The sequence below is a fragment of the Aplidium turbinatum genome, chromosome 9, assembly GCF_918807975.1.
Source record: "Aplidium turbinatum chromosome 9, kaAplTurb1.1, whole genome shotgun sequence".
In the NCBI taxonomy this organism is placed as follows: domain Eukaryota; kingdom Metazoa; phylum Chordata; class Ascidiacea; order Aplousobranchia; family Polyclinidae; genus Aplidium; species Aplidium turbinatum.
This window is the reverse complement of record NC_137480.1, coordinates 17,191,817-17,203,906: the sequence shown is the minus strand read 5'-3', so window position 1 is coordinate 17,203,906 and position 12,090 is coordinate 17,191,817. Positions and strand designations below refer to the sequence as shown.

At 38.0% G+C, this 12,090-nt stretch overlaps 1 pseudogene; it reads left to right on the top strand.

Moving 5' to 3' along the window:
* LOC145776957 (uncharacterized) overlaps window positions 1-12,090 on the top strand; it is an 868,661-nt pseudogene that overhangs the window by 28,258 nt on the left and 828,313 nt on the right.

Genomic DNA, 12,090 nt, shown 5'->3' with positions numbered 1-12,090 from the left:
ACTGTCATTGACTGACTAAAATATAGAGCAGACTATAAGACTAAAGAAAAGTTTAAAAATAGGCCGATTAATAGACCGGAGCCGGTCAAATAGCCACTGCCTTGAAAATAGTCTCCACTGCTAAACTGTGTTACTGTTTTGAGGTGGCTGCTGACTAGATGACCGTTTGGTCTTTTCGCAGTCTCCTCGTCATATGACACACAACCGATTATTATTGTATACTTTGTATTCTTTTCATGTTTGTGTTTGTGACAAATAAGTGAACTGAACTACTGGTTTGAAGTGCAATAGTCATTAGTCACACCAACAAATTGTTGCCACAGTTGATACCTATATGATATATCCCACACCAAATTAACGTGTTAGGCTTTACTAGTGATTGCTACAGTCCATAAGCAAAAGGTAGCCATAGATTCAATGCAGACATTATAACTTGCTTTAGCAAAGTCCAAAACCAACCAAACTATAAGCCTGCCTTAGGCTAACGTAGCCTACTGCTCAAAAGCACTTTATCAAATTTGTATAGTTGACACATTATTTCCTTTAACTTTTTCAAATTGAAGTACCAGAGCAACAATCTTTTGGTTACTTATCACTTGCAGATGCACTGCACGCTAGCTTACTGCTAATCACCAAAAGGAAGTATCCTGAAACTAACCCTTCTAGTGTGCGGATAAGGAAAAAAACGGGTGAGGCTTCGTATCCCGTAATATAAAATCCCCATGATAAATGATACACAACGCGAAAAGGAGTATGCCAGATCGTTTATTTCGTAAGGTTTCTGAGAAAAAAAAGATTGCTACAACTTTTCTGATCATTTGAATTCGGATTAATGTTTCAAAAATATTTTGTCGTCTTCTGGAAGAATTTTCTTCATTTGCACCTGTCACCGCGGGATGCAACCTAGTTCGTACCATGAACAGTTCGTACCTTGAAAAGATCGAGAGAAAAAATTAAAACAGATAAAGTCACTGATTGCAGTTTCCGCAAACATTTTAAAATTTTTTCCCTGAAAAGATCGTGAGAAAAATTAGCTCAAAGCCGAAGTCCGCTGATCGCAGTTTCCGCAAACATTTTTCCGCAGTTTCCGCTAACCCCAACCATAGAGTAATCTATGCTCTAACCCTAACCTTCACTGATCGCAGTTTCCACAAACATTTTTCCGCAGTTTCTGCTAACCCTTACCCTAACAAACATTTTTCCGCAGTTTCTGCTAACCCTTACCCTAATTCTAACCATAGAGTAATCTATGCTCTAAACTTAATCCTCGCTGATTGCAGTTTCCGCAAATATTTTTCCGCAGTTTCCGCTAACCTTTACCCTAACCATAGAGTAATCTATGCTCTAACCCTCGCTGATCGCAGTTTCTGTTAAACGCAGTTTCCGCTTACCCATGGATCACGGAATTAGAAATTAATAAAAATTAAAAATAAGAATTAAAAATTTAATTAAAAGAATTAAAAATCTAATTCAGTGATCCATGGCTTACCCTAACTCTAACCATAGAGTAATCTATGCTCTAACCTCTAACCCTAACCCTCACTGATCGCAGTTTCCGCAAACATTTTTCTGCCGTTTCCGCTAACCCTAACCCTCGAATTTGTTTCAAATTGTTTGGGGAAACTCCGATCAGCGACTTCGGCGTTGTGATATTAAACTGCGATCATCGACTTCGGCTTTTTTTATTTTTTTCTCTCGATCTTTTCAGGGTACGAACTGACTGTACGTATAGTTCAAGGTACGAACTAGGTTGCACCCGTCACCGCGTCGGTATCCGTTATAATCCAATCGTTTTGATCACGAGATCCGATTTTATGCCAAGTTTTCTTTGTAGGGCTAGCTCAGGTATTTATCGTTTTTGTACCCGACACAAACAGGATTGTTCATGCAGGTTTTCCCAGTGATTTGGCAGAACAGCGTTTGTTTCATTGTTCGGCAGGCTACAGTAGGCTACTTGCCTTCAGCTTTTAATTTATAGATCAAGGAGTAAAGATTAAATAGGTTGTGAAGTTGTTAAAAATAAAATTAACAGAGTATGAGGATTTCCTGTAGCCTGTTAAGATCTTCAAGCCTAGATTTTGGCTGACTTCAAAAGACGGTGCTCTTGCACAAGACGCCCTGTTGGTCAACTGGACAAAATAATGACGTCAAAAACGTCACACACATTGGAATATACTATTATGAAAGAGGAAGTGCGGGGTGGAAATGCAATGAAACACACCAGAAGGAAATTGTCTCCCATTTATTGATTTGTTGTTCAGTTTAAACAAATATGCGATCGGTGAAAAGCACAAGCATAGATCTAACCAAAAAAGTTAATACCAAGTCCCACTATGCTACTAGCTCCATCTGGTGGCCACCTAAACTTGACCAAATTCAAACCATAACGAAAACATCATTTTAAATGATAAACAATCTAAATCAAATCCAATTAAAAGAACATGTCACTGTTTATTGAAGGGCTAACCTTCATTTTTATATCTTATTTAAAATATGAGCAATCGTTGTTCGAAGACAGCCCCCCCAACGAAGCTTTTTCCCAATGCATTTCAATGGCGAATCGATCGTCTTTCAGTTCACGCCCTGCGTGTTCACGATAATTAATTGTCTCCCATTTATTCATTTCTTGCTCAATTTCAACAGATTTGCTATCGTTGAAAAGCACAAGTATAGATTTAACCAACTAAGTTAATACCAAGTCCCAACATACTACTAGCTCCATCTAGTGGCCACCTTAACTTGACCAAATTCAAACCATTATCAAAAGTTTATTTGCAATGATAAAAACATTTAACGACAACCAATTAAAAGAACATGTCACTGTTTATTGAAGGGCTAACTTTCATTTTTATATCTTATTTAATATGCGAGCAATCGTTGTTCGAAGACAGCCCCCCAACGAAGCTTTTGCCCAATGCATTTCAATGGTAAATCGATCGTCTTTCAGTTCACGCCCTGCGTGATCACGATAATTAATTGTCTCCCATTTATTCATTTCTTGCTCAATTTCAACAGATTTGCTATCGTTGAAAAGCACAAGCATAGATCTAACCAACTAAGTTAATACCAAGTCCCAAAATACTACTAGCTCCATCTAGTGGCCACCTAAACTTGCCATAAGGGAGTCCTACCCATTACTGTAGCCGCCACATCGTCCATTTGCCAAAAAACAGCCCTTTTCAGGGCTACCTAATGATAAAAAAGAGTTGCTGCCCACATACTTTGTGATGTTTATTCTATTACAAACAAACTAGGCTAACAAAAGTGCAATGTCGCATGAAACAAAATTATTTTTTTAACTTAATAAAATTTACGTTTGTAACATGATTTTTGTGTGTCAACGTTTAAGGTTTGGACCTATGAATCATTTTGTTTACACACAAGGATGCCTTTGGGAAAATGACTTCATGTGGTTATGAAAGAACACGAGAATGCAAGCCCAAGTCATTTCATTACAGTTTCGTTACTTACCTTTGATCCATATTTAAGCCTAGGTTTATTCGGCTTAGCCTATGTGTTGTGAAAAAATTATTTGGCTAAGCATTGAACAAAGCATAAGTATCCGCACCCACTGTATCGCTGGTTGTTGTTTCTTTTTATTATTTGCAGAAGTTTCTCCATCCAAATAGGAACAATTTTCTGGTTCCTGCACTTGGAGCTGACATCACTTGCTTCCTCAACCGAACTTTTCCAGTTGATGTCGACTGCGGGCCGAGTGACAAGAATTCTTCCACGACCTCACAAAGGATCAAAGTTCTACACCGCTCTAGAGCACACATCGCTTTCCTATTGATCAGTGTTTGTTACATTACTTGATTCGGACAAGCCATTACACCACCAATTAGGCTATTTGTGTGCCTGATCCTAATCCTTTCTATGACTTTAGCATTTTTTCAATATAAATGGGAGACAATTAATTATCGTGAACACGCAATGCGAATCCAAAAAGACGATCGATTCGTCATTGAAATGCATTGTGCAAAAGCTTCGTTGGGAGGCTGTCTTTGAACAACGATTGCTCATATATTCAATGAGGTATAAAAATAAAAGTTAGCGCTTCAATAAACAGTAACATATTCTTTTAAATGGTTGTCGTTTAATGTTTTTATCATTGCAAATAAACTTCTGATAATGGTTTGAATTTGGTCAAGTTTAGGTGGCCACCAGATGGAGCTAGTAGTATTTTGGGACTTGGTATTAACTTAGTTGATTAGATCTATCCTTGTGCTTTTCAACGGTAGCAAATCTGTTGAAATTGAGCAAGAAATGAATAAATGGAAGACAATTAATGTATCGTGATCACGCAGGGCGTGAACTGAAAGACGATCGATTCGCCATTGAAATGCATTGGGCAAAAGCTTCGTTGGAGGGCTGTCTTCGAACAACGATTGCTCGCATATTAAATAAGATATAAAAATGAAAGTTAACCCTTCAATAAACAGTGACATGTTCTTTTAATTGGTTGTCGTTTAATGTTTTATCATTGCAAATAAACTTTTGATTATGGTTTGAATTTGGTCAAGTTTAGGTGGCCACTAGATGGAGCTAGTAGTATTTTGGGACTTGATATTAACTTAGTTGATTAGATCTATCCTTGTGCTTTTCAACGGTAGCAAATCTGTTGAAATTGAGCAAGAAATGAATAAATGGGAGACAATTAATTATCGTGATCACGCAGGGCGTGAACTGAAAGACGATCGATTCGCCATTGAAATGCATTGGGCAAAAGCTTCGTTGGGGGGCTGTCTCCGAACAACGATTGCTCGCATATTAAATAAGATATAAAAATGAAAGTTAGCCCTTCAATAAACAGTGACATGTTCTTTTAATTGGAATTGATTTAGGTTGTTTATCATTTAAAATGAAGTTTTGGTGATGGTTTGCATTTGGTCAAGTTTAAGTGGCCACTAGATGGAGCTAGTAGTATTTTGGGACTTGGTATTAACTTAGTTGATTAGATCTATGCTTGTGCTTTTCACCGATCGCATATTTGTTTAAATTCAACAACAAATCAATAAATGGGAGACAATTTCCTTCTGGTGTGTTTCATTGCAATTTGCATTTCCACCTCGCACTTCCTCTTTCATAATAGTATATTCCAATGTGTGTGACGTTTTTGACGTCATCATTTTGTCCAGTTGACCAACAGGGCGTCTTGTGCAAGAGCACCGTCAGTATTGTATAAAATACGTTAAGGGCACTGCAAGCATTTGTATAAAACATGATACATTGCTGAGAAATGTGTACCATACCTAGAAATAATATCTTAGTCTCTATATTATGTATATTTTTTTTTAATGTAAATACCTTGCCAGAGTATTTAAGGTTTGTTATACAGTAAATGCTTACACTTAATCAAATTTTATTTTATGTAAATATGACTTAAGTACCGTACTTTTCAAAATAGCCTAAACTTTTCAATTGCAAATGCAACACAACAAATGAAAACAGAAAAAGAACAGTCAGCTATGTTTGCATGTCATTAGCTCAGTGGTTACACAATCGCCTCAAGATCACGCCGCGCAAGTTCGACTCTCGGGGTGTGCGCTTGAGCAACGCATTTCAGGACTGCTCTCCATTCAGCGGCAACTAGTGAATGGAATAATTTCTAGGCAACTACACTTCAACAATCGGAAAACTTCACTCTGTTAATCTCGGTAACCGGCCCTGAGTCAAGAGCCTCTACAAGTACGGTACGGTATGCGAAACTATTAGGTAGGAATAACCTATCAAGGCTTTGTCAGTCCGAGGATAAAGATTCCAAACCAACCATTATGTCTTTTTCCTCTGACACAGCTGCATGCTTTTAAGTGGTGTTGAACAGATGTCCAATGTCCATTAGTGACATACTAACCTCCCCAATAGTGCAGGTGGTTTAGCACCCGACTTTGTGTACTAAGAAACCTTACAACCAAACACTTCTAATTTGATTCCTAATGTGTGTGCAACTGTGCATGAGTAATGCACATCTTAAAACTGCTCTTCGTTCAGTGGCATTTCATTGATAATAATAATTGTGTTTTTATTTGCGCCTATTGCAATAACATACACTACACTGCGATCACAGATGCGATATAACAGACGACAGGAAGCAGCGAAGTGACAAATAATCAGTGGTGGGCACTAGTTACTTTGAAAGTAACTGAGTTACAGTTACAGTTACTTCGCTCAAAAAGTAACTAGTTTCAGTTACAGTTACCGTTTTTTAAAAAGTAACTAGTTACAGTTACAGTTACTAGTTACAGTTACTTTTCAAAGAAAATGGTTGCATATGAGTACTGATCTACAACTACTCTTCTTTGCATGAAGTATAATAGGCTACAAGATGAAAAATACATGATAAAGGGCAAAATGATACTTTGTTCGTAGCTGTTGCCTAACTACAAAACAGCGACCACTCTTCTAGCTGTCCACATAGGCTACTATACGGTAATGCTTCTAAGATCCCATAATCTAACTCCAAAACGCCCGCCTACCAAATTTGAAACAATAAATAATTGAAAAAATAACATGCACAGGACCAGTGCCGGTCTTAGGGTATTTCGAGCCCTGTGCGGAATATGCTTTGCGGGCCCCAATGACACTTATCCAAATCATCCAATTCTGTAGCGTAGCTAGGTATTTTGAAAGGAGAGAGGGGGTTGACGGCCGGCGTGCGAAGGCTGACGGCGTGTTTGCCGAAGGTGACCCCCAGCGGCAGAGGGTCTGGGGGGCCTCCCGCAGAAAATTTTGAAAAGTTACTTTGAATTTGGTGCAATTGGAGAGCATGTTCAACAAAAATTTGGGTATGAATATTACTGTAAAGTGATGCTGTCCGGTGGCATAGCAAAAGGATAAGATCATGTTTTCTTTGGCATTTTTCGGAAATAAAGCTGAGTCTCTATGTTTTCTGCATTTTCTAAATTGCGGGCCACCTAATTTGCTGGCTATCCACCTAAATTGGGCCGGGCCACCTAAATTGCGGGCCACCCTGTGCTATCGCACAGTTTGCACACTCCAAAGACCGGCACTGCACTGGACATTCCGTGATAAGCAGTAGGGGGTGTCAATATTTTTATACGGGTACGTATAACGTATCTAAAATGAACGAAGAGGCACAACATCAATTTCTTTTTACAAACATCAGTATTTCAAAATGTTGATTGCTAAGTCCAGCTTGCTTTGGCTTTAAAATGTCCTTTCCAAGGGAGAGCAGTCTTTCAACAGCAGCACTGGAGGGGATAGGGGTATTGTATCGCAATAACAAACGCCTCATGGCGTCATTGGGAAATGCATCAGACGTAACCGCCTTTGTTGGGTTACGTTCGAGAAATTCATTTAAAATTTTTGCCGCACTCGCTTTCTTTTTTGTGTTTTCAAATAACGAAGCAAAAAAGTCATCTGCTTCATTCCTGTCAACATCAGTGTCACGGTTACTTGTTGCATCGTCGATGTTGAAATTGCTATGGTTCTGTAATAAGTTAACAATTTTGAGATGTAGAGCCGTCTTAATTTCTTCACCCTTGTAAAGCCAAGACAGTCGGAATTGTGGGTGAAACGCAGCAGCTAACTGGCAGTCGCTATCATCAAAGACATGGCCAAATCTGTTTTGCAAAGATTCCAACAATCGGGTAAGTAATGGCAGCCAAACAGCCACCTTGTTGCAGTTTCGAATTTCTTGTAGTCTTTTCCGCGTCATGCCCAAGGTTGGTAGCAGTATACCCATATATGCCTTCTCTTCTGATTGCAGAATATCCAGAGATTGGCATATTAGTCGCATAACCAGTGGGGTTTGTTTCAGTCTCGGATACTTTAGACAGAAACTTATCCATTTCGACTTTCGTCTACTGAGTACTGACTATTTCGTCTACCTGTGCTCAAAGCTATATAACCACAATCTACAAAAAAAGAATCGCTTTACAAAAAAGGAGAACCTGAAATTTCTAAAAACAGACAGCTTAGTGGGGGAACAAACAAAGGATTGTGGCGTCACAGACATCAATCCTTATAGAACACTGCGAAATCTTACCTCGCAGTTTACGCGACCTTCTTTTTGTCGATCGTACACCGCAAAATTCTATGTTGCAGTTTACACAGCTCCTTTTTGTACACAACCTCGCTGCTTGTCTCGAATGCCTATAATCTCTTCCAAACAAATAATTTGACCACTACAAAAAAACTGCCATAAACTGAAAAACAAACGACCAATTTTTGTTTGGGAAATCAAGTAACTGTAACTAGTAACTGTTGAAAAACGCTAAAATAGTAGCTAGTTACTGCTTATCGTTACTTTTTCAAAAAAGTAACGAAGTTACAGTTACAGTTACTCAAAAAGTAACTAGTTATGTAACTAGTTACTTTTTTAACTAGTTACTGCCCACCTCTGCAAATAATCTTCGAGTTAGCTGCTCTCCTTATTATAGCTTGCCATTAAGTGTCTTTCCTGAGACACAGCCGTGTGCTCTGGAGCGGTGTCGAATCCACGTCCTTTCGAACATCGTGCAGACGTTCTCACCACTCCGCTACGCAGCCGACAATGGATTGAACAATTTTGAGACAACAACACTTCAACAGCGAGTAAAACCTTTACTCGGTCAATCTCTGTAGTGAATAATTTCTAATTTGATATATGTAGAATGCAGTACAACAAAGTTTTACGTCACAAATGTAGATACAAACGACCTGTTTGCCTGATGCTCGGGGTTTGCTGCAGTAGTAGCGGTTTATACTAGCTTTCAGAACACAGTTCCCTGGTAATGCACAATGATGACACTGATTCTTTTTGAATAAGAACCTTTTGGTGATCCCAGACAATGGTCAAATAGCCTGTAAAAGGTTTTAGAGATTATATACAGTAGGGTGAGGCTGGTGCCCCTCAAAAATTAAAAACTTAAGCTAGTCATTCGGCCCTTTGTATATATGTTCTACAGCCTCTCTTTACTCACTATTTGAAAGAAAAGATGTGAAAAAGGACCATTTAAGGGTGCCAGTTTTGATTTGAAAATTTGAAAAAAATGGCGTTTTTGTTAAAAAAACACATAAATTGCGTTTCTACTGTAATTCAATCAAAAATTTGTTTTTGCCAAATCATCAGCAAAAAAGAACTTCATTGTCAATACCATTTTTCACAGTTTTATGTTGTTGAAAAGATCCAAGGATAAAATAGGAATGATTTATAAAGTCAATTTGTGTCGTTTTCTTTGATTGGAGTCAACTTGCAGCACATTTTGAAAGTTTTCTTCCTGCCTACATCCACTGATAAAATCACTTGTGAGTTTAACACCTCTTTCTGCACAATCGTTGATAACCAGCAGAGATTTGATAACATCTTTGGCATTAAGAAAATTGATATCTGTTTTCCACAAGGAGACAGGCCACAAAAACTCTGTGTTGTTCAACACTTCAAAGAAAAACCAAGAGTCTTGTTCTTGTATGTAATTGAGTATGTGAAAGTGCAAATATCAGGAACTGTGGTTTTCCAATAAACCCAGTGCCGTATCTTTTTAAGGGTTTTGATGTTTTTTTCAAAAGACAGCAATTTTGCACTTTTAGCTTGCTTGCCACTTTCATTTACTTTGTCACTGAACAAGATCATGAGGACAGATTCTGCTGTCAGATACCAAAGATGTTTTTTGAAGGCAAATAAAGCTGACTCTGCAATTTTTTCATCAATTTCTTTACAAAGGAGTATTTTTTTCAGAAGCTTGATGTCATTGTAAGCAGCATCAGCAGAGGAACCACATTCTATCCACCAGTGAACATAAACAAACACAAGAAATTTCACGAAACGTTGAATTTTCTGCATTTGTTTTGGGGTACAAATAGTGTGACTCTTTGGAAGGGTAAGAATTTCTTCGGATAAAAGTGGCATTTTAATAGCATAAATCAGTTTTGCCATCCATCTGGCATCATGTATTGCCCCACAGCTCAAGAACGTGAACTTTTTTGTACATCGGCGATATCTGCTTGTAGGTAGAAGGCTGATAGCTCAATCAACTCTTTGTAATCATCTCTTGGTGTTTTCTTGGAATGTAAGATAGCTTTCATTACTATAATCAGCTCTTCTTTTTATATTTCAAGTTCAGGGTGAGCATCTTTGATAAAGGAAAATTAAATTTTGTCTAAAACTACTATACGACGAGGTGTTGAAGTTTTCTTTGAATCTTTAAAATATCATAACATCAAAAGATTTTGATGATTCTATTTGCCAACTATGAAACACCCGGCCGACAATTAGCTCACCTACGTGATGCCTGCATGCAATCCATGCCAAAGTAACGATTTATTTAACTAATTTTAGATGGCAATACAGCCAGCTGTGACGTGGCCAGTATTGGAGCTGGTGGTGTCAAACACCATAGCTCCCACTAATGCTTTGCAGTTCCACTCATCAAGCAGCTTTTCTGTTGCAGTACCGATCAATTCTCCCATAGGCTCTGATGAGCTAGCAGGTAACTTATGCGTTCCTAGCAGTTTAACACCACTACCACTAGGACCAGAAACAAGGACAGGTAGCCTTTCATCAATAACTTTTAAATTGAGGCTGGACATCAGCTTTCTATCCCAATGTAGGGATCCAGTTCCAGGTAACGGAGGTTGCCACTTTCCTTTAATGGCACTGGCAGTTTCTTTAGCTGTTTTGGTGCGATGCCTCAGTGCCTGTGTATAATTAAAGTTCACCTTCGACATGTCTCCACCACACGCAGTGATAAATTCCCTTATCATTGTGGAAGCGGTCACAGGGCTAATTTTGTTCCTCAAACAACACCCAACTATCTAAGGGTGTTTGAGAATATCATAAGGCACCCGAATCGTTGTGCCATCTTTAACGATTTGACGATGACACCTATTGGAAGATGTTGGCAAAGTAGCTTCAGTTCCCGAGTCATTATCAGATGAAAAGTCTGCTGTTTCATCAAGTGTTGTGTCTATGAATGTATCTAACTTTTTCATGTCTTCTTCCTTTTTAGCTAATTCTACAAAGTGCTGCTCTCGTTCCATTTTTCTTTTTGTTTTTCTTATTGTTACCATGTCTCGACCTGCAAATGTGGCAATCCTGTCTGTCATCATACTTTCTAAACATTTGACATCTTCTTCCTCCTTAAGCAACTTGAATATGTTTTAAGTCCAAAACGGCATAGTCTTGATTAAAACAAAACATTCTAAAAATTATTATTGCTGTATTGTGATCACGATCAGCGGCATTTATTTTTTGAAACTTATTTAAATCTTTGTCATAAAAATTAACAATGTTTTCCTCCATATGCTTTTGGGTACCGGTAATTACATTTATGTTTGCAAGTGAATATAATGTAACTATTTGATTAGCACCTTTTTTGGCAGCAAAGTTAGTGCTGGTGATAAGTGATTATTACACTTTTATACAAACTGCTCTACTGATAAATATATTTCTTCAATGGTAAGTTTGGTCTGTTAAGCCACTGCACTGTATGTACCTCTGTACATAATTCATAGTATCGTCATAGTAGGCTACATAGATCCATGTTCTATGTTTCTGTAGGCTGAACTGAAATGAATTGAGAACCTACTGCAAATTGTTGACTACATTAGCCTTATACAGTATATAGCGTATGTTGCTGCCTTTTTGTTCTGCTATGCTGATGGTAGGTAGCCTCCCTCCAAGTAATGCCTCCAATTCTCATGTATTACAAGCGGTATGACCATTACCTTACCTTGATGATATTCTTGGCCTGTTGAGTAGATCCGAAATTAATTAACATTGCTAAAAATGGCTATTTCTTTAGATTTTGCTATACGAAGCTGGAGGGTATGCATAGCACACCACTGCAGGAATTTGAACATGAAACTGGCACCCCAAGGGGTCAACCAATTTTTCTGAAACTTTGGATTTTTACTATTTATATGATGTAGAACATTTGTTAAAAGGGCCAGAAAAATTGGGAGTCATAGGGGCATCAGCCTCACCCTAATATACAGTAGTAACTGCATTTCGTGTTTATAAATATAATGTATAGATAATTAGATATAGTTGTAATGTTCTTTAACTTTGCATTGAATAAATACATTCACAACTTGTTTGAACTTATTATGAAACAGTTGCGATTGTTACACAATAATATTATTCCAGCA